This window comes from Pinus tabuliformis, chromosome 9 (genome assembly GCF_031772625.1).
Source record: "Pinus tabuliformis cultivar Carrire ecotype Pingquan chromosome 9, CPIR1, whole genome shotgun sequence".
Taxonomy (NCBI): domain Eukaryota; kingdom Viridiplantae; phylum Streptophyta; class Pinopsida; order Pinales; family Pinaceae; genus Pinus; species Pinus tabuliformis.
Genome location: NC_142307.1, coordinates 551,958,669 through 551,985,446, shown reverse-complemented (window position 1 = coordinate 551,985,446; position 26,778 = coordinate 551,958,669).

Below are 26,778 nucleotides of genomic sequence, written 5' to 3'. Positions count from 1 at the left end.
AAGATTGACTACTGTACCGTAAAAAGTATTCTGCAGTTTTGCGATTGGTTTGGTAATCCCTATGTGTAGATTCCCATAGTAGTCACTTTCATTCCTTTTCAGACTCCTTAAAAGAAAAGTTCCATCTAAGCACTTGTCACTTTAGGCTCATTAAAAATCGAAGGCGACTAGAGTCATCTTTAGCTTTTTATCGACTCTTAAAAATTGAAAAAGCAAGTTGTGTCAAAGCGTCATAAAATTTATTTTAATCGTAATAACATCATTGTTCCCTCGTTGGTATTTACGTTGAGAAATGGAGTCTACCAATCAAGGATTTCCCCTTGGGGCAATCTTAGTCCCTTCTCCTGTTGGGGGGATGTTGGTGCTCCACACATGGCGACATTGTCTCTTCCAGGACTCACAATTGGCCTGCCAATATGGCTTTTCTCGACCTCTGTCATTCAAAACACCGCAATTCATAAACAAACAAATCGGCAATCATATGAAGTTGCTCCCCAACCTTCTACTTCGTTTGTTTCTCCCTCTCCTTCTTCCTCTTCACTTGGTGAAACTAGCAACGCTAAAAACCAAGTAACTGAGAAGAAGAAGAAGCAGCCAACGGCGTAAGAGGACAACCATACGTCATTTGGAGAAAATCCACACACTGCACCTTCCAAACCTAAATCTCCATGTGTCATTTTCAAAGGAGACCACTATCATCAAGATTGTCCCTGCATGCCATGGATCTTGAGGGACTAGTCTCCCCGCTTGCACAATCCAGTGTCTTCAACCACTAACAATCATGTTGAGAGCACACCATCAACTAGTGAAAATGAATTCAATGGACAAAAAGGAAGATCCAAATTTCCTTGTAGACTGTGTGAAGGCGATCATGCCCTCCACCGTTGTCCCTTCCTAGACGAAGCTAAAAGAGTTTTGGATAACCGTCCTGCATCACCGGAGCGACTTCCTCCTAGATACAAGAAACTCTTTCCAAGTCCATCGCTAGTTGAAAATTCGACTGACACACTGTTGTTGTCAATCGAAGCACCTATCATTGAAGATGAACCTTCTGAGTCCACACCGAACCAAAGTTAACAGGTCGAGATGGCAGTTGACCTGATCTTGTCTTCAGAGGGCCCACATTCAAATGATAGTGTCACCAAAGAGAATGAGAATGACACCGTTCAAATTCTCTTCGTAAACACAGACTCATATGAACATGGGCGAAATCTACCTATTCCTTTACCGCAAGAAGGAAGTTTGTCAGAGATTTATCCGACTGTTTATTCGGTCCCACCTCCAAGCAACCTGGTCATTTCCTTCGATTAGAATCTACTAGGAAAACCCCGCCTACCTTCTAATGTACCATTTTGAATCATAGTATAGGTATACAGAATGATTATGGTTGGTACTATTATAGATGAAGGGGCTTCTATGAGAGTCCTTTCCACAACTGCTCGGAAAGCGCTTGGTTCGCCATCGCTTCTGCCTGAGATTCGAAATCTAACAAGCTCCAACAAAGGAACCAGTCGACCATTAGGGATCCTTCCAAATTTGCCTATAACTTTGAGAAGGAAAACCATTCATCTAAACGTGATGGTAGTCCAAGGACCTCTAGATTACAATATACTCCTTGGACGTGACTACATTTATAGCATGGGAGTTATCGTTCCCTCACTCTTTCGAGTGATGTGTTTTCCACATGAAGCCAGAATGGTTCAGCTCGTAGACCAGCTTTCGTTCCCTGGTTCGAACACAAATATTAGTCAAATGCCATCCCTAACTGGTCTTTTTGCACAAGGAGTGTCTAATCAAGCTCCATTCCATCCACCTAATGATCATGAGTGATTCGGTGATTGTGACTAAAACCCAGGAGGCATGTGCCTTGGTCTGCTTCGATAGGAAAACCCCAGTTATAAGGTAGGTTTCCCTGTAGGAATATGACTAGTCTGACTATCCTGTCTGTTTAGGAAAATGGATCAGACTGGAAAAGGATTCCCCTGTCAAAGGTTAGGTGATTGGAACTGGAATCACCTTCGTCCATCTCGACGGACAAAGCCAAGGAAGTGTTCTATCTGCTACGCGAATGGAACAATCTTGCTAATGCAAGAAATTTCGTATGGTAACCTGGAAACTCTACCTCGTTATACCTGGGGGCATGCAAACGTTTTTGCATGTAAGTGAAAAATGACCATTTATTTTCGTAGTTTTTAGGCTCTTAACCCTTTAAACTCGTAGGTTGGTCGTTCCTAGCTTGCATAACGAAAGTCTCCGGAGCAAAGTTTCGAATGGTGCAAGCTCCCTAAAAAATGAACCTATCGATGAGGCATCCTTATTATACGACTGCCACGAGCAGTTTTACGCAAAGTTCAAGCTCATTAAAAAATAAACCTTGCCATGAGTAGTTTTATGTGAAGTTCAAGCTCATTAAAAAATAAAACTAGTAATGAGCAAGTGTTTCCATAGAGTTCAAGCTCTTAAAAAAATGAACCCCACCTCTGATAAATAACCATTTTGATCACATGACTATCAGCTTTTGAACCTTGGTCATGTTCTTACCATCACCTCCACTCTTTTTTAGCCAATCATACACCTCCATTTGATTGTTTACCCTTTTGAGTAACGACTGCGACGAGTGATTCTATTAGCCACCTTCTTTACACTGTCGTGATCGAAAAGTTTCAAACCTTACCTGGAACCAGTTGCTATCCAAAAACATCACTCTTTCCTCAAAAAACGAGTCTCCTTTAAGCTGTTTTTGTCTGACTTGTAAAATATGAAAATATTACCGTGAAATTGGCCTCTCCAGCTCGTTAAAGCGACCAGAAGTGCCATCCCTCCTCTAGATTTTAATCTTTTTGGACCTGAGGGATTATTACACAAAAAGATCAAGCGTTTGTCTTGTTCTTCTCATTAAAACTATCGAAAAGTCATCCCTGTCGTATTATTTTACACTTTTTCGGACTTAAGGGATTACATTATGAAAAAGGACCACTGGAGTTGCCGTTACATCCCTTTTTAGACTCTTTAAAATTGAAAAGGACCGAGTTATCTTTATCGTTAAACTCGTTAAAACAATAGCGACAAACTTGTCCATGCAGACAAGAGCGAGTTTCACTATCGCTAGGCTCGTTAAAACATAGTGACGGGTTTGCCCGAAGGGAAAATTATAGAACAAGCATATGTTATCCTCCTCAAGCTTGACAAAAATAAAGAGGTACTGCTCAGTAATGACTGGGGAAAAAGGGACGAAAACTTGAATAGCTTCATTGGTAGCAGGTCGCTCTTGAACATGACACTTTAACTCTGTCACCATGATAGAGTCGGGTTGGGTTATTTCGTTCATCAGTCATATCACCATTGGTCCACCATACCATCCACCTTGGGGTTAACGCTACCAATCCATTTCAGTGTCGCCGATATGTTCAAGAGAAGTCCCTCAAAGAATTCACCAACCTAACTAACGTCTCATCCGCTGCAATACCTTCACTCTCCATTTTTCATGACCACTACCCTGAACCTTATATCATCATATCGTTTTCACTTCCACAAAATCATTTGCTCCATTCCGTGTCATAGAGGTGGGATTCATTAAGGCCCTCCTGCGACAAGTCACTTCTTGTCGACATCAGCTCATTATCCAAGAAGTTGACTTAGGAACAACCCTTTCAGTACTTTGAAGCTTGCATGCCTCATTGGAAAGTTTCTCACTTATGGCGACAGGTTCACGTCAATGGTCTTCGACCGAAAGATTTTATGTGATGTTTGACATCAACTCATGTATTCACACCACGTGAATTGTATTGTAGTACCTTGAGGTCATCATCATTATCTGTGATTCCTCTCGCGTCTGTTAATAGCTTACATCATTGGCTGGTAATCAGGCGATGTCTTTCCATGTTCGACGTCAGAACATCTTTTCACATGGATCGACTTGTACTTCGGGCGAAGATTGAACAAGTTTGAAGACCCCGGATCTACTTTCATCCATCAGGGCTGTGATATATTCAGGAAAAATAAAGACATCAAATGTACATCACAGCTGCACAGATAATTATCCAAACTAAAGGATGATGGCTCTACCAGAATCATCAATCTACCACACAGACGATTTTCTGTCTTATGTACATGAGTATGAATTTATAAAGCTGAGCATGGGAATGCCCACCTCATCTAGATCATGAAAATACTATTAAGATAATGTATTGTATTATATCTTATTACAGGTCACTTTCTAGTTCGAAAAACCTCGGATCCTCATTATAAAGCATTTCACCCGACATCAAAAGGATTTAGGACCTCATGCTTTAGGGGGCAACTGTTATAGACATATTTGGGCACTGCAACCCCAATCACATATGTCCATAAACCAAGGGCTCCTAAACCCCTAAAAGTGTTGTTTCATGCCATAAAGGAACAAGGTCAGCTGATTACATCACCTCCTAGAAGTTATCCATGAAAAACTACTCAGAACTGGTCAAAGCAGGACCATACAGACTGCTCCATGCATAAGGTACGATGCATCTCACCTATTACACACGGGGGGTGCGATGCATAATAGAAAGCCCTTCTGTAGGGTGCGATGAGTGAGAGCAGACAAATGGCAGAAGTAGCTTTCCAAGTGGAAACCCAGAGAATCTTCTAGAAACTGCTCATATGACACTTTCCTCTCTGAATTTGCCCAGGGATGAGTAAGAGATCTGAAATCTCCAAGTGGAACCAAGAACTATCAGTGAAATGACACTAATAAAAATCCCAGAAACTAACTCACCCTCCTGTAAACATCTATAAATGGATCCCTCATCCAAGAGATCCAGAGGCTGGAATTTTGTAATGTGCAAGCAAGTGTTGTTGGTTTCTCTTTGAAGACATTTTTGGGTGATCTTGATTTGTATGAGGTGAAGAGGGCTTTCATGCTAGGAGGATGATGCTGGATCAGACAACCTGGTTTTAATCCTCTCTTCTACTACTTCTATCAATAAAGCTATTTGAGTTTTCCTCCATATGCTTGTATATCTCTGAATCTTGTTTATGTATGCATTTATATGGTTAATGTACATTTGATCCTACATTATTTATGGTTATAGATCTCTATGCTTTGATGGTATTTTACTGCCTTGACTCTATAGGTGTTCTTTGAAGCGATACAAGCGAGAAAGGAGTGGCAAAAGCTTCATCAAAGGAGAGAGGAAACAAGCAAGGAGACTTGCGAAAGACTGAGGTTGGTGCTCTCTGCTTCTCTCTCATCTATCTCTCATAAAGGAAAATACAAGTAACTTTAATCTGTTTGTTTCTAAGATAGCTACCCATCTTAGTGGGACTAGCAGCTCTGAATGGACACTAGTTTTCTCGATAACAGGTATCCAGAGAACCCATCAGTGAATGAGTAAGCCTCTTGTCCTCCAACATTATCCAGTACTTCATTTGTGAACGGTGTCGGAAAGGGATCATGAACGCAGGCATCGCTAAGCTTCCTAAGGTCTAAGTAGATCCTTATTTCTTCTTTCTACTTCTTTTCATGGAATACGATTGGGCTCACCCAATTAGATTCCTCCATAGGTTCAATAATGCTTACCTCAAGCATCTTATCCAAGTCTAAGCATACATTTTCCTTGTATTTGGGATTAAGGTGATATGGCCTCTGCTTCACAGGATTTGCGTTCGGTTTTAGAGTTATTTTCACCACTCTTAAATCACATAAGATGCCTTTCAAGTCTGAAAATTTTGTACGGAACAAATCTTGATATTCGCAGAGCAACTCAATGACTTTATCTACTGTAGCATCATCCCAGTAATCCCCAATCTTTGTAAACTTCAGCTTCACCTCTGTGCCAATATTTACTTTCCTAGTTTTCAATGGTGTGGTGATGTATGTATTCTCTATCTGCGGTCCCTCTACCTCACGGTGGCCTCCTGTTTCTGGAATTTTAATATTCCTTGGATCCTCATCGTCTTCTTTGGTAGTCACATTACAACATCCTAGCACATGGCGTAGATGTGTGCTCCAATCTGGTTGAATAAATTCCAAATGATACTGCGGTATTCAGAAGATCGCTGCCTTAACTCCTGCAGTGCCTCATCAATCCTTTCAAACCCATCTTCAAAGCTGAAGGTCCTCACGAATCCTTCTCTTAAGATATCCCATTTTCTGGTGTTGTAGCAGAGCTCCATCTCTAAATACCAGTTCATAGGGATTATATCCAAAGTGTGACAGAATAAATGTACCCATTCTGGTTGCGGCTCCGTTCCATAAACTTTACTCCACTTTGCTAAATGATCACACGGATCATTTCTCCCATCTTATTTATTAGTTATCTAAACTTTTGGGTGACCGAACTGCAATCTCATCATTCTTCGGTACTCATGCCATTCTTCAAAATTGTCCTTATGCGTACCCCACCACCGTGTGTGCGTAACGCGCAATGCCAAATCCAGTGCTTGGAGGCGATGTTTCTCAGGTACTTCTCTTTCGAATGCATCCAAAAACTTATCTACATCAGTTAGACCATCATAATAAGTTAAATTTCTTACCTCCAATGATACACAGTACAATGACTTAGTCATCATATTGCAATGCAGCGTAGATACTTCGTGTAACCTATTCTGCCAATGCTCCAACTCTTCATCTAAATGTGATGTACAGGAACTTTCGAGGTCCCATGTAATTCGTCCATTGACAGTCAGATTAACCCAGTCCTGATCTCGTGTTGTTATTTTATAGATTTGGTACAAATCATCACTTTCCTCATAGTCGCGAACTGGTTCAGTATAGTGTGGCCCTTCTATAGGGTCCATTGGGACTACAACGTGATGTGATTTTCTTTCAAATGACATTTTACACTTCTTCAAATTGATTACCCCATTCATGTCAATAGCCTAATCAATTCCCAGGAGCGCGAGATATGGATTATTGTCATCAACAATCTCTATCACTTCGAAATCAACTAGCGTGCTCACTTCTTTGATATCTACGGTCACTCCATGTAGTCGCCCCTAGGGATAATCTTCTGTAGGTTTTTCATCCTCAATTGAATCGGGGACCACTGCAGCGCAGGTCTCCCCATTCTTTCCCATGTTTGTTTAGGCAAAACATTCGCATCTGACCCTAGATCCAAAATAACTTGGTCCATCTCATAGTCTCCTATTTGCGCAGAGCCGTATCTCGTGCCCTGTTCTTGTCTTGTGTTTGCCCATTTTTTTGACTACGCAGTGTCCTTCAGGAGCACCTTCCATACCAGCACACTTATTTATCAATTCTTGTAGCCCTTTCATGGCTTTTCTATCACACAACAACTTCATACAAGTCTATAAGAAAGTATTAAGCATGGAGGGGTCAACCTCTTTGGATAGCTTGTCCTGAATCCCTGAGGTAGAGGCCTTAGCGAAGCTTTTCTTTTCTTCCATGAACATTTCCTTCACGTGTTCCACGTCAAACCCAACTTCTTTTTCTGCAGCCTTGGGGACCCATTCACTTTCGTCAGGCAGTTTCCCTTTATCATCACAAGTCATAATTCCACTTCGCATCATAATATTCACATTGGGAGCTTCCTCGCGAGGCTCGACCCTCATCATCTGTAGATTTTGGGTAGGTTGTTGAAGTTGCACCTTCTTCTCCTACATATTAGCTATTAATATAGGGAATTCTTCTATCACGTGGTCAAACTAAGTACAATACCGACATGACGGGCGTGTATGGTTTGTACACTCCCACGCGTAGTGTCCTAGCATTTCGCAATTATAGAATATAAATTGTCCCTGACCTCTACCAGGTCGTCCTCCTCCTCTACCTTGTCCACACCCCTGATTTCCTCCATGCACTCCCCCAGTGCCTTGATCTGAAGGCCGATTTTCTATTTCGTTCGATACCCATGCGTCCTTTCCATCATTAATTCATAGCTACGACAGTTATGCTCATAGTGGCCCACCAATTTACAGAAATTGCATAATAACTATTGCGACGTCTGTACAAATTTTTGTAGCAAGTGGCAATTGTCCATTACATGTTTTCCAGCGACCTGACAGATAGCACACCATAGCGCAGGCCCTGTACTTGTTCCTGCGACAGCCTCCTGCCTCAGAGCATTGGCCCTCCTCCTGTAATATAATTCGTGAGGACAAGGCAATGATATTTACCATGCCCCTAGATTTTACATTTGAGGCACCAAACATTTTCACTCACCTTTGGCCAAGCTTCTTTCTCCTTTTTCAAGCTCTGTAATTCTAAGCAGAGTTTCTGCAACTCCACATGAATCTGTTGAACTCCCAAAGCAGTGTCCTGAATAGGTGTTTCATGCAATCTCATCTCAATTTCCATGGCTTTTGCCTGGGTCCCTATAATTTTCTGCAATAAAGCAACCCTTAGGTGGGGCAAGAGCGAGGCTACAAACCATTCATGATGTTGGCTATCCGTGAGATTCATGTTAGCTTTGTGGATCTGGCACTTCAATCTTTGGTCTAATTCCTAGGGCATTTCATCGGGCCTCATCATGATTTCCTTGAATCCAACAACTGATTGTGATTAAGACTTAGGCCTACCAAATTCCTTATTTAGAGCAGTCTAAGTGCGCGCTAATGATGCCAACCGATTATTGGTGCAGTACTTAATGTACCATGTCAACATGTGATCTTGTAGAGAAATAACCAACTATGCCTTCTTTATATGATCATTTGTAATATTATGTGCCGTCCATAAAACCTTCACAACAAACCAAAATTGATCCGGGTCCTCACTTCCCAAGCCCTTGAAAATGGGAAACTTCATGGTATTTGACATATTGAATGGTGGCAGAGCAAGTAGTGGTGTGGGTGAAGGTGTATGTTGTGGAGGTGAAGGTGGAGGTGGTGTGGGAAGATGAGGTATTCACAGAAAACCTTGCTTTATAGATTTTGCAAGGCTTCGTGGTGAGGCCTACACCACTCTGTCGTCATCACTCGAAGGAGATTCTATCAATGGGCTGTATTCAGAACCTGCTCTCTCCTAATTTCTAAAGAATCGTCCACTTCACATAGATCCAAACATCAAAGCAGTGGCATAACTTGATTTTCTTACAAGAGCATTTTAATCCAAGTATTCAAAGATCTCAAATACTTACCTTGTGGTCCCTTGAAAAAGAATCTCTTTGCTTCATTGTAGCTGACTGAGATATCGACTGAGAATTCTATCACAAATCCTCCTATGACTCAGTCTAGCCAGTGATCGACAGCACGTGCGATCTTATCTTCAGAAGCTTCCAACCTTCACACTAGCTCAGAGGTCCATACTATTGGACCGTCAAGCCTCCACCTTCCTTGTCCATCTGCCAATTTAGAAATCCACTCATATAGTTTGATCAGGAAGGTGCAAAAGAAAATTTCATGTATTGATGTGTATAGATACCTGTCCAACCACTGCTCTTGTGTCAGGTGCATATTTTTGTTCTCTTGCGCCATGAATTCATGGATATTTTTATCCAACCACTTCTCAATTTATTTCTTTGTTGGATTCCAATGATGCGACGTCACACATCTCTTTATGCAGATCCCAGTCTCGGAAATGGAACCATTTCTTGGCTTAGTGGGTCCTAACCCAGGTTCAGAGTTAGTTGTGCCAAACAAATCCATACACTACTAGCCCTTTCAACATCAATCCGTGGAGTGCAAACTGAAGTCTCACCCAAAGCAGTATGGGGGGATTCTAGAACCAAGTTTTTGCACCTAGAGATCACCGTGATGTCATTTTATACCCTAAATCTTCCTTCACGCAAATCAATAAGCTTTTAAGGCTTATCGATATAAATACCTTGAACTGACCTCTAGACCTCCACGAAGGTCTATGACTGGCTTTTGCGGACCCTGAATAGGCTAATCAACCACTTACGCGCATCCAAGACTATTCTTAACCCAACAATTACTCAGATTTGTTTAAGTGTCGATAACTCTAACATGAAATAGTGTAATCTTCACATAAACACTTAATGTCAATTGTGTTCATATAACAATATAAACCATGTAAAGTCGCGCATCAATACATCATTATTTCATACAAGCATTATTTATCACATCATAAAGCGCATTCATACATAACAGAAGTAAATGGGTAAACACAGGAATTTCAATAATAATCTTCTTTATTGATAATCCGTTTAGCTTACAGACTCAAGACTCCCTTGCGCACTAAACTACAGGGGTTCATGCACTCAGCTGCAGACTCTACTATAGGCCTTTGCACACATAGCTGCAGAGCCTTCCTTATTACTCTCATGTGCTAACCCTTTAGACTATTTCCATAGACTTATTACTTAATTCCCTTATACATCCCTAGGACACATCTATTTATACAATCCCATGGTCTGCGGACCATGGGTAGATCTTCAAAAGTCGACTCAACTTACATAAAAGAAGAGTAAAACCCATTTTGACTCTACTATCTACGCATTCCACAACCACAATTTGCAGAGATTTTACATTGTATATAACAAAACTTGGGCTTTTTGCACAAAAATTAACCCAGGGGACCCCATCCCAACACAACCTTTGAGACTGAAAAGGGAAGAATGCAAATGGATTTTCTACAGGCACATGTTCCATTTCTAAAATCACAAGTGGACTACAAGAAGACAATTTTCTCCTATGACACTAATCAAATCCGTCTGATTGATCATATGGATATGCACAAACAAACTAGAGCGATGTTATACACCACATTGAATAATACTGCCACGACAAATTCAAAAATGGAGACCTCCATCAACAACATAAAATCACAGTGTAAGCTGGAGAAGGTCTCATCTTTGGCAAAGGATTCTAGAATTAAATCACTATAGGACTTAGTCATTAAGCTAGGTTATGACCCTAGTAATGTAAAGGAAGTAGAGGTGATTGTGAGAAAAAAGAATGCAGATATAACAACTCTAAAGAAAAATCTCAAGCTGCCATTAACAAAGGATCCACAAAACAAGGAAATGGGAAAATGGGAAAAGCAAAATGAAGACATGTTCAAGATAATAATTGAATAAAATGTCTAGATAAGAGAAATGGATGTGCAATTGGAAAAATTGCTTAAGGAGAAAGAGCAGTCCTCACAGTTGGCTATAGTTCCACTGACTGCAGTGCCTATTTTAGTCGCAAGAACAACAAAGGCTTCTACATTGACAATGGCACCAACACAAACCTCAGATTCTTCCAAAGAATTGATTAAAGCCATGCAAGATATGTCCCTTCAGGGAAAAGAAATTGAGAAGTTAAAAGATTAGATAAAGAGTATACAGGAACAGAAATTGAAGATAGACAACTCCTATGTAGTAGAATTAAAAAAATATCATAGGCTTGCTAAGAGAATAAAGTTTTTAGAGAGTGAGTCGGTAATGGCTCAAACTTTAGCACAAGCCAAAGAAAACATATGGGTGGATATAAATCAGGCCATAATAAAAATTTGGCCATCCATTCAAATCATCTTTGAATAGAAAGAATTGATGCAGAGATTAAAAAAAAGTATAGTGGAGGTAAGAGAAATTTTGGGAGAGAAACCGAGTGAAGCAACAACCTTAATCAAAGTTTTGAATTCTAAAACTAAGGAATAACTGGAGGAGCTTCAAATTGTAGACAAAACATAAACAATTTTGGAGATAAAGAGAGTTTTACACAAGAGGAACCTTATGATACAACTAGAGAATAAGTGTCAGACTTTGGAAACTATTGTTCAAAGGTTTCATACCAGGTTCAATTTACTGAATCAGAGAGGGCTACCAGGGTTCGTAGAAATGAATGATAAATTGATCAGTTTGAGTGACTACAACCACAAAATTTTTACTAAATCCAAAGATAATTCTAAGTTTGCAGGGGCAAAAGGAAGTATTACAAGAAAATATTTCCTAGAGGCTTTAGATTTTGATTTGATCATTAAACATGAAATCAAACACAATTTCGTCAACAAGCCTACATTTGAGAAATATATTGAAGTTGATGAAACATATAACTTTGTATCCCTGGTGAAGATCAATGGGATCAATTGTGTGAATTACTTGAGTGAAACATGTTTCATCTAAGAAAATGAGGCAACACCTTTTTGGGACTAGTCATCAACAACCATCCCCAACAATAGTGTCATCTGCTCCAGTAGGTCAAAATTCCTAAATTTTTGTACTATTTGTGTAATTAGTTTTAGATATTTTAGGATTTTGTATTGATCTTTTGAAATCAAGATATTTTTAAATTATTTCTATAAGTACTTCATAATTTGAAGTAGGAGAGGTTGATGTCTATGTAAAAGAAAAGGACCATTGATGTAAAGTTGTTCCACAAAGTTCCAATGGACATATTTTAGTAATAAAGAAGCTCTTACATGGTTCCTCTGTTAGATTTTTGGTGAAGTGATATTCTCCTTTGTTGTTGCGTTTTCCTTTCTCTGTAATTTCATATGTGTTTTCTAATATATTTTGTTCAAAGAAAATTACGAATTTGAATTTGTTCAAGTACACTCAGTTCTGTCTTTTGAACAATTTCAATGTTTTCTATTGAAGTTAAGCAATAGAATTCTTAATTTATCTCTACTTAATGGACACTTGATCATTCCTAATTTTTCCATCTCATCAAATATATAATATCCAATAAATCTGTGTACCTTGCCCTGCTAGATTTGTCTGTCGATGTTGAAATAAATCCATTCGAAGTAAATTGACTCCATTGCCCTATGGCATATTGTTACATTATTAACCAAATAACCAAAACAAATAAAAAACCAAACTATTGAACTTTCATAACTAGCCTAATATCTCAATATAAACAAATCTAAATATGAAAAAGAGATCCCTGTATGAAGCTAGCAGGGCTAGATCCCAACTTCCAAAGTGGTTTTGTGGTTACCTTTGTATTTCTTTCACAGTCTTAGGAAATATAGAGTGCTAACACAACCCACAATGGGATGTTTATCACCGGGATTATGTGAAGCTTGGTCAAGTGTGGACACATCTTTGATAGTTTTAATCCCCAAAATGACTTATATCCTCAACCCTTCCCATGAGATTTGAACCCTAAACCTAGAAACTAAACCCAAGCAAACCAAATAATCTACACCTCATTAAGAAAACAAACAAACATTAGCCCTCATTAAAAAAAACAAAACAAGCATTAAGCGCAGTGAAAAAATGCAAGTAAAACAATCCAAGTTTTACATAATAAAATGACATATACAATTCAAGCATCATTTGTTGTTCCATCGCTTTATCCTTTGTCATACTTCCTTCAAATCTGGTTAATAGAAAAAATGAAAGAACTGGGTGGTATTGATTTTTCATCTTTGTTGGTCCTGAACGTTCCTCCCTTCACACATACGCTTTGAGGATACATGCAGGGAGTTACTTTTTGTTGTTAGAGTGATGAGTTTTACTGCAAGGGATATCCCTCACCGCACGAAAAAACGTACACCTTTCACCTTTCCAATACTTAGTTACACAAACCTTTTATCGGTAGCATTTGGATAAGGGGGGGGAGCGTCTACATTCAAATCAGAACAAGCATTTGTTAAAGACACATCCCTTGATTTTAAGAAAACAACTTATTTTAAGTCAGACCATTAAAACATTCGATGAGGCCTCTATGTTCAGATCGAAGCTTTCAGGAGATGAAGAAGAACCTCATTTTAAGATATTGATCAGGATGGATATTTGGTTTTCCCTTTTCTTCATAACTGCTCGGATTATATTTTGTAGAAAATCCACAAACATCACGTTCTACATACATGGTATCGTTACCTACACAAGAGTCTTCCCACTAGAACGATGGAAGACAAGGTCGTTTGGGTTTCATAACTTTGAAATCCACATCTTCTACCCTAAGTATTTTCTCCCAAATACCAAACTCATGCACTAAGTTTTCATATATTGAAGTCTCTCCATTAAAGAAACAAATTCCTTGAAATCATCCCCAAAATTCTCTAGTGATTGTGTTCTCTGGTGTTTGGTCTGCACTCGACCTATTTCAATGTGTGAGTACTCATTTTGACCCAAACTACATGATTCCAACTCCAGCAATCTTTTGGGTTTCTTGCAGAAATCCATGGATCCAACACAAATACAATACTGTCGATTTAAGAATAATGAAATCATAGGGTGATCAATATCCTTCTAGCTCTGTAACAGTCACAAGCCAAAAAACTTCAGAGGCAGAACCAACATGGAAAACCTCAGAGAAAATTACATCTATATTTCCATGGCTTTGTGTAAAACCCAACTACAGAAATATAGTATGAGGGAAAGAAAAAATTGAAAGAAACATTATTGGGAAGAGCAAAAAGTAAAGGTTAACTTGCAAACCTGGGCTCAGCAGAATGGGACAGAAAATAAGGGAATCAGCGCACATGGATACCCTGTACTATAGTGACATCAATTCAGAAAAATCCAAATGAAGCTGGAGAAGATAAAAGGACATTATAGGAAGGAAAATCTATATAATATCTGGTAGGTTCTTTCCTCTCTACTATAACCAAATCCAACATGTTTTGAAGATAGGTCCTAAAGGGATTCTACACTACCTGCAACTCCTTGGAGAAGTAATCATGCTTCACAGACGATAATGGATATCACAATTTGATGCACGAGATTGAATATTTGAAGAATGTCGGTCACAGAAACATCTTGTGTCATCCAAACGTGATAACGAATTATCACATGGTCGTTGTGGGAATATATGGCTTCCATGTGTAATTTTATTACTCGACAAAGGAGGACGAAAAATAGGTATTCTGATTCGCTGCAATGAACATTGTTTGCAAATCAAAAACCATAGAGAAAATGTCTTCAACATAAAAATATTCTCCCTGTTGTCGCTAAATCTTGCACCTGCAGCACAAGTGTAGTAGGAGGCAAGGAAAGCTCCCTAGAGATAGCCTCTGGGTTGATTGTAGAGCAGTGCCTAGGACATCTTAAATATAGGAGTGCTTGTAAGGTTATATGTGAGGGGGTTGCAACACTCCAATTTTCACGTAAAAAATGGTATAAGGGGGGTTGGTTCGTTCCTCCAAAGGTATGAGTTATGCATTTCAGGTATTACCTCACACTCACAGTTCCCAGTAATAACACATAGAACAACGAAGGACGATTACTTCAAAAGGGATTATAGCTTAATATACTTTGTTGATTAAATGAGAGAGGATTAGGAGAGAGCATGACTCATCATATAGAGCCCAAAACATCTAGAATTCTATGTTGAAAACAAAGACCCGCAAGAAATGAGAAATTCTACACTTGTTTGAGTTACAAGAAGAAATAATGGACTGAAGAGAGGATGGGTGCTATGATTCTTATAGAGTAGTTTAAAGATATACTTCAGCCCTTCATACAGGAATTATGCATTAATAAATCAACACACATGGATCTATAAGGAAGCATGAAATAATTTCTAACAACTATTGTAGCGCACATGCAGAGAAGAATATGAACATAATGGAATTAACAAAAGGAAAAATATATTGTAATGCTAAGGAGGAATCACCACCATTTTTGTAATATTATGAAGAGCTACCTATGTAAAGTAATACAATCTCATATAACAGTCATTCACTTACAGAGTTATGAGCCAAATTGGTATCACAGAGCTCAACCCTCGCGGGTGAGAAATTCTAGAACCATTGTATAATATTGCTTCCCTCTATTCATAAGAGGAGGGGAGCTGGAATCACAGTTTACAAAATATCTTAGCCTGAGCCCCAGCTGTCATGCTAGACTAGCTGTCTCAGCTTTGTAAGGCTCTACTACCACCTACCTAAAGATTACAACAGGGATCGAATCCCGTTCTTGGAAAAAAAATCAGAAATAAATGCAAAGAGAAAGAAAATTGAGAGAGGAAAGAGGAGGTGTCCCCTTGCTGCTTCATTGGAGGCCTTCGATAGAGCCACATCCCTATTGTCATCAAGCTATTTTCGACTGCTTGAGGTAGTTCACTACTGTTCGGCCAGCTTCTGTCAATACTCCTTTAAATGCCTGAGTGATTTGTTCAATGGAGTAGGGAGTGGAGTGGGAAAGGAATGTGCCCAAGTGGTCCTTTGCTGCGTGAAAAAGTAGAGCACCACGTCGTGCCATTAAAACTTCTTGAATCCTCCTTATATCAATATGTAGTCGTGTCATGTATTATTTAATGTCACCACTGTCGGCCCATCCACCCATTTAAATCTCTGTATAGTGCTATCAGTGTACCATGCAAAGGGCCTTTAAATTATTTCAAACAAATGAACATGCAGGCATTTTCAATTAACTCTTAGGCCCCCTTTATTTATAGCCCCTTTTATTTGTTTCCTTATACGATCGGGGGCTAGAACCAAAGGCCCATGTGTTTGGTGCTAAATCTCTCAATAACTACGTGGGGGGAGGGGGGGGGAGATTTTTCTTTATATCACAGAAGTCCCACATTAGTTGATTTCCCAGACGCAAAAAATTCATGAAATATGGCCTATGGAACATCACATCTGGGGGCCCCTTTTCTTATCACAATCGCAGCCGGGGAGGAATTTCAGCAGAAAATAAAGCTTTACATTGCGTGATCGCCGATTACGATGGGTGATGTCATCACTGACACATGTCACCTAGAAATTGCCCCATAAGACCCCTGAAAATTTTGAAACTGAGTGACACGTGTCCACTCACCATGTTAGCATCGAGAACCAATCACATGCCTCCACGTGGCCCCCTGGAGGAGAGAGAAAAAGGCCTGCCCATCCATTTTGGTCCATATCACAATATCGACCCCCCTTCGTTGTTTTGGGACTCAAACCTCCCTGATATGTGATAATATGAGATTGCGCCACATGGAGGACAGAAGAGGGGCGGCCCAGCCCTTGGTTTGGCAGTCTTTTCATTTGTAAACTGTTTTCTCCCCCCACCCGACGATGTTACACAAAAATTGCAAATCGACGGTTTGCAAGCCTTTAAAGTTTTAGAACTCGCTGATATGCTGAACTTCGGGACTATTGTGTTGCAGGGTCGCTGTGATGCGGGATTGCATCACATGGAGGAGAGAGAAAAGGGTCAATGGGTCCTTGTTTCCATGCTTTTCTTTGTTAATGAATTTCTTGGGCCCGCGACGATATTACACTATATCACAATCAACCCCCCAATGATATTACACAGTATCGCAATTGACTCCGCGAGGATATTACACTATATTGAAATTAGCCTCCCCCGAGCAGTCTTTAGGACTTAAATCCCATCAATAGGCCGATAAACGTGGTGCCTTGACCTATCGACACCAATATATGATATCGGCGATTGGCGGATGGTAGTTTCTGTAATCGTCAATGTTCCTTGCCTCCTGGTCCTCACCGATACTAATATGAAATTGCGATGAACTATCCCAAGTCCCAATTGCAATTTTTCTTCAACACTTAGCCATTTGGGTCTTCTAATCTTTCTAAAGGGATTCTTCAACAAGCCCTAACTACTGATCCAAAAACCTTTTTTTGGATTTCTATATACCACCGGAAAGCTCTTTTCGATAACTACACACTGAAGAGGGTCCCATATAATTTTGATAGATTTTGTGGCTCAAAATTTGGCATCAAATATCACTTCTATTTGGCTTATGAAGCCATTGGTGACTGAAAAAGTAGTGAGCGACAAAATTGGCTCCTACTGGGGACAGTTGCTTGCTGGAAAGGTGCTGAGAACCTGCAGACCAACATCCTTCACCATTGGGCATGGATTTAGTAATATATGTACTTTATAATCAACAAAATCTCCATGGGACTTTCCTCCTCAATCTAGAATACAGAAAATAAAAATTCTAACAACTGAAAAGTAAATGCTCAGCTAGTGAGCTTATTTATGTACAATCCTACTTATGCACAGTACTTAATTCAGCTAAGTATGTTCAATTTTCCAATAGAACCAGGCTAGCATAAGAGTACTGGACCACATGCCTTCATACTGTTGAAAAAGAAAAATTAAAACATGCATGCAACATGAAAAATATGCAAATATGGAACCTGATACATGCTCTTGAAATGACCTCTGTTGCTGGCTTATGAATAGGTTCATGTATTCATCCACAAGGTCATGAAATAGAAAATGAATGTTTGCAACAGCCTCTTCTTCACATACAGTCTGTTGGATGATGCCTCTTTGGTCATGGCAGCCACAAACATTATCCAGCTCTTCAACTTTGGCCTTTTCAAGAAAAGCCTGTTGCTATGAGCTTTTTCTCCACTTTCTGGCAAACGGCTCATTGTGAGCTTCTACGACAATCTCTTCCTCCTCTGAATAATTTGAATCACAAATTGGAGGGTCTTGGTCTTGTTCTCCATGTGAAGGGTGTGCAAGGTGAATCGAAGCCTCTTTGCTGACCTCCTGATCAGCCTCCTCTTCTTGCGTAGTTTCCCCTAACTAGAAGCGTTGTGGAGTCTCTACATCACTTGACTCTCCACCAGAGTCATATTCATCAAAAGAAGGAGAAGCATCAGAATCCACTAAACAAACCCCTTGAGAGTTTATTTGCAGCTCAACGGTGTTTCCTTATTCTCTTTCTTTCTCATGTGGTGATGCATCTGGATGTGAGTGGATATATTTTTGGGATGGGATCTCACATACATATTCAACATGGTAATTAACCTCGAGAATTTCTTCATCATTAAGAGGTGTGCAACAATCTTCAAATAAATCATTCGATGGATAAAATCTTTTCAAATATTGATATAATGTTATATGAAAACATTTTAGGGAAGATATGCTGCCATGAGGTATTGTTCCATACCAGACTCTAACATCCCCTTGTAAAGATTGTTTGAACAACTTCCTTTGTACGTCTTCAAGAAAAGTACCTTGTTACTCCATGCATTCATGAAAGTCTTTAAGGTGTTGGTCAAGTCTCCTCTCGTGTTCCCACTGAATCTAGGAAAATAGGTATCCCACTCATGATATGCAGGGACATGATTGGGATAACCAAAAATAGAAGAGAAATCTAGTGGGGCAAATCGGTTGGCCAGAAATGCAGGAAGGGCCATCTCGAAAAACTCCCTATGTGAGCGATTTCAGTTCAAAAGTAGGGAGAGTTTTCAACTACTGTAGCATCAGAGTGAGTATGGGGATAATTAAAATCCAGGATGATCAAAATAGTGATATGGACAGTCGATTCACCAGGATGTTTACCATCAAATTAATTAGTGGAGTCACCAAGGTGAGAGATCTTCAACCCACACTTCCCTAGCTCACCTAACAGGGGAAATGTAAGAGTTTTACATACCCAGGGAAACATATTCTAATTCATTCCCTGGAAATAGCACCATAAATATGTTGTCGCTAAATCTTGCACCTGCAGCACAAGTGCCGCAAGAGGCAAGGAAAGCTCCCTAGAGACAACCATTGGGTTGATTGTAGACCAGTGCCTAGGAAATCTTAAATAGAGGAGTGCTTGTAAGGTTATATGTGAAGGGGTTGCAACATTCCAATTATCACATAAAAAAAGGTATGAAGGGGGTTGGTTCGTTCCTCCAAAGGTATGTGTTATGCATTTCAGGTATTGCCTCACACTCATAGTGCTCAGTAGTATCACATAGAACAACGGAGGTTGATTACTTCAAAGGGGATTACAACTTAATAGGATTTTTTGAGTAAATGAGAGAGGATTAGGAGAGCGCATAACTCATCATATAGAGCCCAAAACATCCAGAATTTTGTGTTGAAAACATAGAGCCGCAAGAAATAGGAAGTTCTACACTTGTTCGAGTTACAAGCAGAAATAATGGACTTAAGAGAGGATGGGTGCTATGATTCTCATATAGAAGTTTAATTATATACTTCAGCCCTTCATGCATGCATTATGCATTAATAAATCAACACACATGGATATGTAAGGAAGCATGAAATAATTTCTAACAGCTATTGTAGCACACATGTAGAGAAGAATATGAACATAATGGAATTAACAAAAGGAAAAGCATACTTTAATGCTAAGAAGGAGGAATCACCACCATTTTGGTGATATTCTGAAGATCTTCCTATGTAAATTAGTACAACCTCAGATAATAGTCATTCACTTACATAGTTGTGAGCCAAATTGGTATCACAGAGTTCAGCCCTTGTGGGTGAGAAATTCTGGAACCATTGTATAATATTGCTTCCCCCTATTTATAAGAGGAGGAGATGGAATTAAAGTTTACAAAATATCTGAGCCCGAGCCCAAAATTTCACGCTATACTAGTTGTCTTGGCTCTGTAAGGCTCTACTACCACCTACCTAAAGAATATAATAGGGATTGAATCCCTTTCTTCGAAAAAATGCAGAAATAAATGCACAGAGAAAGAAAATCAAGAGAGGAAAGAGGAGGTGTCTCCTTGCTACTTCATTGGAAGCCTTGGATAGAACCACGTCTTTGCTATCATCGGGCTCTTTTCAGCTACTTGATGTGGTTCACTGCTGCTCGACCGACTTCTGTCAATTCTCCTTTAAATTCCTGAGTGACATGTTCAGTGGAGTAGGGAGTGGAGTGGGAAAGGCATGTGCCCAAGTGGTCCTTTGTTGCGTGATGAAGTAGAGCACCATGTCGTTCCATTAAAACTTCCTGAATCCTCCCCATATCGATCTGTAGTCACGCCATGTCTTATTTAATATCACCATTGCCAACCCATCCACCCATTTAAATCTTTGTACAATGCTATCGGTGTACCATGTCGTGGGCCTTTAAATTATTTAAAATAGATGAACAAGTGGGAATTTTCAATTAACTCTTAGGCCCCCTTTATTTATAGCCCCTTTTATGAATTTCCTTATACGACCAGGGGCTGGAACCAAAGGCCCATGTGTTTGGCGCTAAAGCTCTCAATAACTACACGGGGGGGGGGCTTTTCTTATTGCAATTGCAGTCGGGGAGGAATTTCGGCGAAAGAGAAAGCTTTACATTGCACGATTTTCGATTGCAATGGGTGGCATCATCACTGCCACGTGTCACCCGGAAATGGCCCCATAAGACCCCTGAAAATGTTGAAACTGAGTGACACATATCCACTCACCATGTCAGCATATATACTACCACGTTATTGATGATGTCAGTTGTCATGTTAGCACCGAGAACCAATCACATGTGCCATGTGGCCCCCTGGCGAAGAGAGAAAAAGTCTTGCTCAACCATTTTGGTCCATATCACAATATCGACCCCCCTTCGCTGTTTTGGGACTCAAACCTTGTCGATATGTGATAATGCGGGATTGCGCCACATGGAGGGGAGAGAATGAGTGGCCTGGGTCTTGGTTTGGTGGTCTTTTCCTTTGTAAAATGTTTTCTTGACCCCCCGGCGATGTTCCACAAAAATCGCAAATTGGCGGTTTACAGGCCTTTAAAGTTTTAGAACACGTCGATATGCCGAACTGCAGGACTACTGTGGTGCGGGGTTGTCAGGATGCAGGATTATTCCACGTGAAGGAGAGAGAAAAGGGCTGGTCAGGCCTTGGTTTCGCCATGCTTTTCTTTGCTAATGAATTTCTTGGTCCCCATGTGATATTACACTGTATCGCAATCAGCCCCCCGACAATCTTACACTATATCACAATCAGCCCCCCAACGATATTACACTGTATCACAATCGCACCCCCCGATGATATTACACTGTATCGTAATTGCCCCCCCACCTGGCATAGCCTTCAGGACTTAAATCCCGCCGATCTACTGATAAACGTGGTGCCCTGACCCGTCGACGCCGATATATGATATCGGCCATTGGTAGATCACAGTTTTTTCAGTCGGCAATGTTCTTTGCCTCCTGGTCCCCACTGATACCAATATGAGATTTCGATGAGCTATCCCAAGTCCCGATTGCAATTTTTCTTCAACACTTAGCCATTTTTGGGTTTTTTGAGCTTTCTAAATGGATTCTTCAACAAGCCCTAACTACTGATCCAGGAACCCTTTTTTGGATTTCTATATACCACCAGAAAGCTATTTTCGAGCACTACATAATGGAGAGGGTCCCATCTAGTTCTCATAGCTTCTATGGCAAAAAATTTGGCATCAAACATCACTGCTATTTTCCTTTTGAAGCCATTGGTGACTAAAAATGCAGTGAGTGACAACACTCCCTATATAAAATGTTGAGAGCATAAAAGTATTCAATAAAATCCAAATTAAAAGTGTGCATGTTCTAGCTACAATAAAGCCTATATTTGGATCAATTTCTGGTATAGAATATCATCTTATATGCTCTTGTAAATTGAATAGTTGGTTAGGCCTTAGAAAGACCTTTCTAATGGGATATGATAGCTTGAAACACTCCCCACAACCAAAAAGTTATGAGAAATCAAAGTTGACATATATTAGGTCAAACAACATAGGGTTTTAATCTTCAAGGTTCCCCACAAAACATGTGTTTGGTAACAAGTCTCTTTTCTAAACAAATTTCTAATTTTTAGGTTCAATAGGGATAAATGCAAGTCAATGTAAAATTCATGTCAAGAGATAGGAATATTATTCATTAACTGCCATGGATTTTGGTGTCTCACCCCATCCTGTTCCCATCATTGTAATGTGGCAAGGGTCCCGAGGTTAATAGTACTGAGAGATGGAATTTTCACTTGGTAGTTGCCATGTAAAAATCATGTCTCTCCTTGAGATTAGTGGAATGTGTTATGGGGTAGAGTAGGCTGAGACCGTGATTGAGACAGAGACTGAGATGACATCAAAATGATGTCAACATGAGATGACGTGGAAGTCCAGGTGAATGACATATGACATGCATATTTGGCACTTTCAAGTGCCCAACTGGGCCAAATATGGATGACACATGGACCACCCAACAAGTGACATGTGGTCGCATGGTGATGTCACCCGCGATGGTCCCAGTAGTACTAAATGGTGTAAATGGCCAAGACCGATAGATGGAGGCAAATATGGAAATTTATTTACCGACAGACATATGTCTAGCCCTGGAGACATTGTAGAAGCTATATATGACGAAGGGTTTAAGATTACGACTGAGGGACGGAAAAATTCTTGTCAACCGACTTTTTTCAATCCTTTGAATGAGTGTTAAGGGCCATTTTTGCAATGGTTTTGTGAGTAGTATGGGACTAGAGCATACATGCATTTTATTAATCACTTTGGTCCCTAGGGATTAACAAAGCAATGAGGACATATGACAAAGGCAAAAACTGGTCTATAGTCTTGATTTCAATATGTTTATCCCACGATACAAAGAACCGAGGGCTATGGAATATAATTGGACCTTCAAGCCATTCGCAATGTGTTGTTGGCACATGATAAGGGCATAGGAGGCTCAATCAATCTGAAATTTTTATTTGAGGAATTTAACCCCTGATATAAAATGATTAGCCCACAATACAAGGACCTGAGGTTTTATGTGTTTGGGCCTTTGAGCTTTTGCAAGCTGATCTATAGTATTGATTGTTATTAAGCTATAAGGAGCAGACACTCAAGGTAAATGGAACTTATGAAAACCATTGTATAGTCATGATTCTATGCCCCCAATCCATTCTCCATGCATATTTGGCAGTTCTCCACTAAATACTGATTTCAGAACTCAAAAGCTATTCCATGTGGGTGATAGTGAAGTAGAAACTATAAGGCTGAATTTCCACACAATTTGGCAATATTTCCATATTAGGCAACCAACCAAATTTGGAATTCCTACAAAACTCTGTGAAACTTACCAAATATTTTTAAATTGATAGTTAAACATAGAGAACACCTCAAAATACCATGCAAGGTATAAATTTGGATTGTTCATACGTAAAACTCTGAAAAGTGACCAAGAAGAGAACATAAGGATTAAGGAAAGTAAACAACTAGTTAATCAAAAGAAGATTTAATAATAGAGTTGAAGTTAAGCTATTTATTAAAACTAAAATTAGAAGCTATAAAATATTTATAAGAAGCAGAAGAAGATCAAAACTTAGAATATGTAATGTATATGTATCAAATATATAAGATAGGTTACAAAGAAGTAATTTGGTGATTGATGTGATGTTGTGAACAAGATAGAGAATTATATTTTTGAAGGAAAGCCTTCATGGTATAAGTATGAAAATTGTATGGATTAAGGATCAAGAGGGTTTTGCAAGTTGGTGCTTGCACAACATGGAGTTGGAGCTTCCTTTAAGTGGATGTTGATAAATCAGGGAATTGGAGGTTCCTTTAGGTTGGAACCTGAGAAACCAACAAGTTGGTGCTTGTCACAAGAAAGAGGGTTGAAGCATTTTAGTGGGTTGTAGGCTACAAGTTAATGTACTTAAATTTATAGCTTTGACTGCATCATAATGAAATAATTGGTGGTTTTCCAAGTTTTATTTCCACGTTATATCTTGTGTCTTGATTTATGATTTTGATGTGCCGTTGATTGTCGTCACTGGTGCTAAGTATTATTTTCTTTGTGAAAGAATTTTTTTTAGTTTTCATAATATTTATTCACCTCCCATCTTAGTATTATCCTAGTTTCTAACACCATTTTCTAGTATGGTTGCAAGTTTGATCCATGTAATGTTCTTTACTAGATCATACATTGAACATGTAGTCGGAGTATTGAGCAAGTATATGTCAAAACTAGGGAAGTAGAATTAGATAGTAGTAAAGAGGGTTTTCTGGTATTTTCATTACACTATTGGCTATGGAATATTCTACTATGGAAGACTAGGAGTAGACAAAATGTTGGACATAAATGATTTTTTTGATGCAGACCAAGATGGAGATCTAGATCACAAAATATCTAAAATTGGGAATGTGCTTAACCTGTTTAGACAAGTAATCAGTTATATGAGCAAGAGACAATCTATATGGGCACTCTCAACTGAATTTGAATACATCACAAACTCTCATGCAAGCAAGGAAGCAATATGGTTTCAAATATTGTGTTCAACTATTGTGTTGATCTGGAAAGCTATGAGGATAGATTGTGATAGTCAGAGTGAAATATTCCTAGTGAACAACCTAGCATACCATTGTAATACAAAGCATATAAATGTTAAGTATCATTTTGTGAGGGATTTGGTTGAAGAAAAAAAAGTGTTTCTAGTGAAAGTCGAAACTTTGAAGAATGTTGCAGATTCATTAAAAAAATAGATGAGCACCAATAATTTCTCTTAGTATAGAGAATAAATTGGCATCATGGATTACTAATTTTTTACTCCTAGGATATCATGTATGTAAAGAAAACAAAAAGGGAGAGAATGTTGGGTATGTGTAATAGTTTTTTCATGACTATCCCCACTCATTGTATGTTGCACTAAGTGTAGTAGGGGGGTCTTGGGGGGAAGAAATCCCCCCTACTCAAAATGTAGAGGCGAAGAATCTCCCCTACACAAGGGTTCAAGGGAAATTCCCCTAAAGAAATATTTGGGTAGTTTTTTGCATCTGTTTTTTGTAGTTTTCACCAAATAGATTTCATATTTAAATATTTTGTGGTGCATGGTGGATTTTCCCATGGTTTGGTAATTTTGGTTAAGGACCTGTGATTGTGTTCTAATCCATAGTAAATGGGTTCGAATTTTATGGATTCCACGAGATATACATTGCATTGTTACATTATACAAAAGAATATATTTAAGAAATAGAGTCTTGTTTGTTTTTCTCGATTTGGGTTTCCAAGATAAAATACTTGTGTGTCTTTTATATTTTAATTTATCTTGTATTAAGAATCTATTTGCAACAATTAATTGTGCAAGTTTAAAACCTACAAAAGGTACAATCCTAAGTTCCCTTATCAAGTTTGCAAGGGAGATCACCTTACTTATATATGTCCTCACATTCTAGAGATATAATGGCTATGGCCCATGTATGAATACACTTTGATAGGCCCACACAATTTTGCATCCTTTTAGCACCCATTCACCACGTTTTTGAACACATTTTCCCATCCTGTGGCTCATTTCGCTCACAATTATGCATTTTTTTTACCAAAGTACAATATTTCTATAATTATGTCATTTCTAATTTTCATCCATATATCTCAAGGAAATAATCTTCCTTTTTATGCTAACTAATGATAATTTTGGAGAAATACTCCAAACAAGCTTATAGAGGTACCCCTGAGGCATCAATAAAATATTTGGCAAATTTTAGTTGTTGTAACACCTTTGTGTTGCTACAACACCTTTTATTTTTTGTTACACCTTTATGTTGTTGCAACACCAGCATCTTACGTTGATGCAACACTCCAACATTTCTTACTACATACCTCTAGCGTGTAATTACTAAGAAATATTTATGTTATTGCAACACCTTTAAGTTGCATCCATATCCTAATGATTTTGCAACATGTCAAGAGTATTAATGTTGCAACACCTTGGCACATTAACCGCTGGAAGCAACTGCTACAACACGTCTAGAGTATTGATGTTGCAACACCTTGGCACACCAACCATTGGAAGAAACTACTACAACTCCTAATCTACAATGTTACAACTCCAAAGACAACTATAACACTATAGTGCAAGTCAACTACCATATGCATAGTTGTCACTATTAGTTGCCTAGCAGAAGGATCAACCACTTAAATATCCAGTGATGGAAAGGACAAGGTTGGTTGGCCATCCATCATGGAGAGCTTGATTGCAGCCAATTTGATCCAATTGTCTACCTTTCACGGTGTTTGAGTGAGTCACTATATATCTGATGTTTCCATCTTTGGTGATATTGTTGTAACAAAGTGAAAAAAGACTAAGAATATTAGATTCTCATGGCTATCCTCTAATTCTATAACCAAATTAAGAGATTCAAGAATTATATAATAGCCTACTCTATTTGAGCCAAGGGGGGAGTATTGTAATTACATTTTGATTGTTGTTAATACAAAATATCATGGATTCCTATTTCGTTTTTGTTTTGTGCATCGATG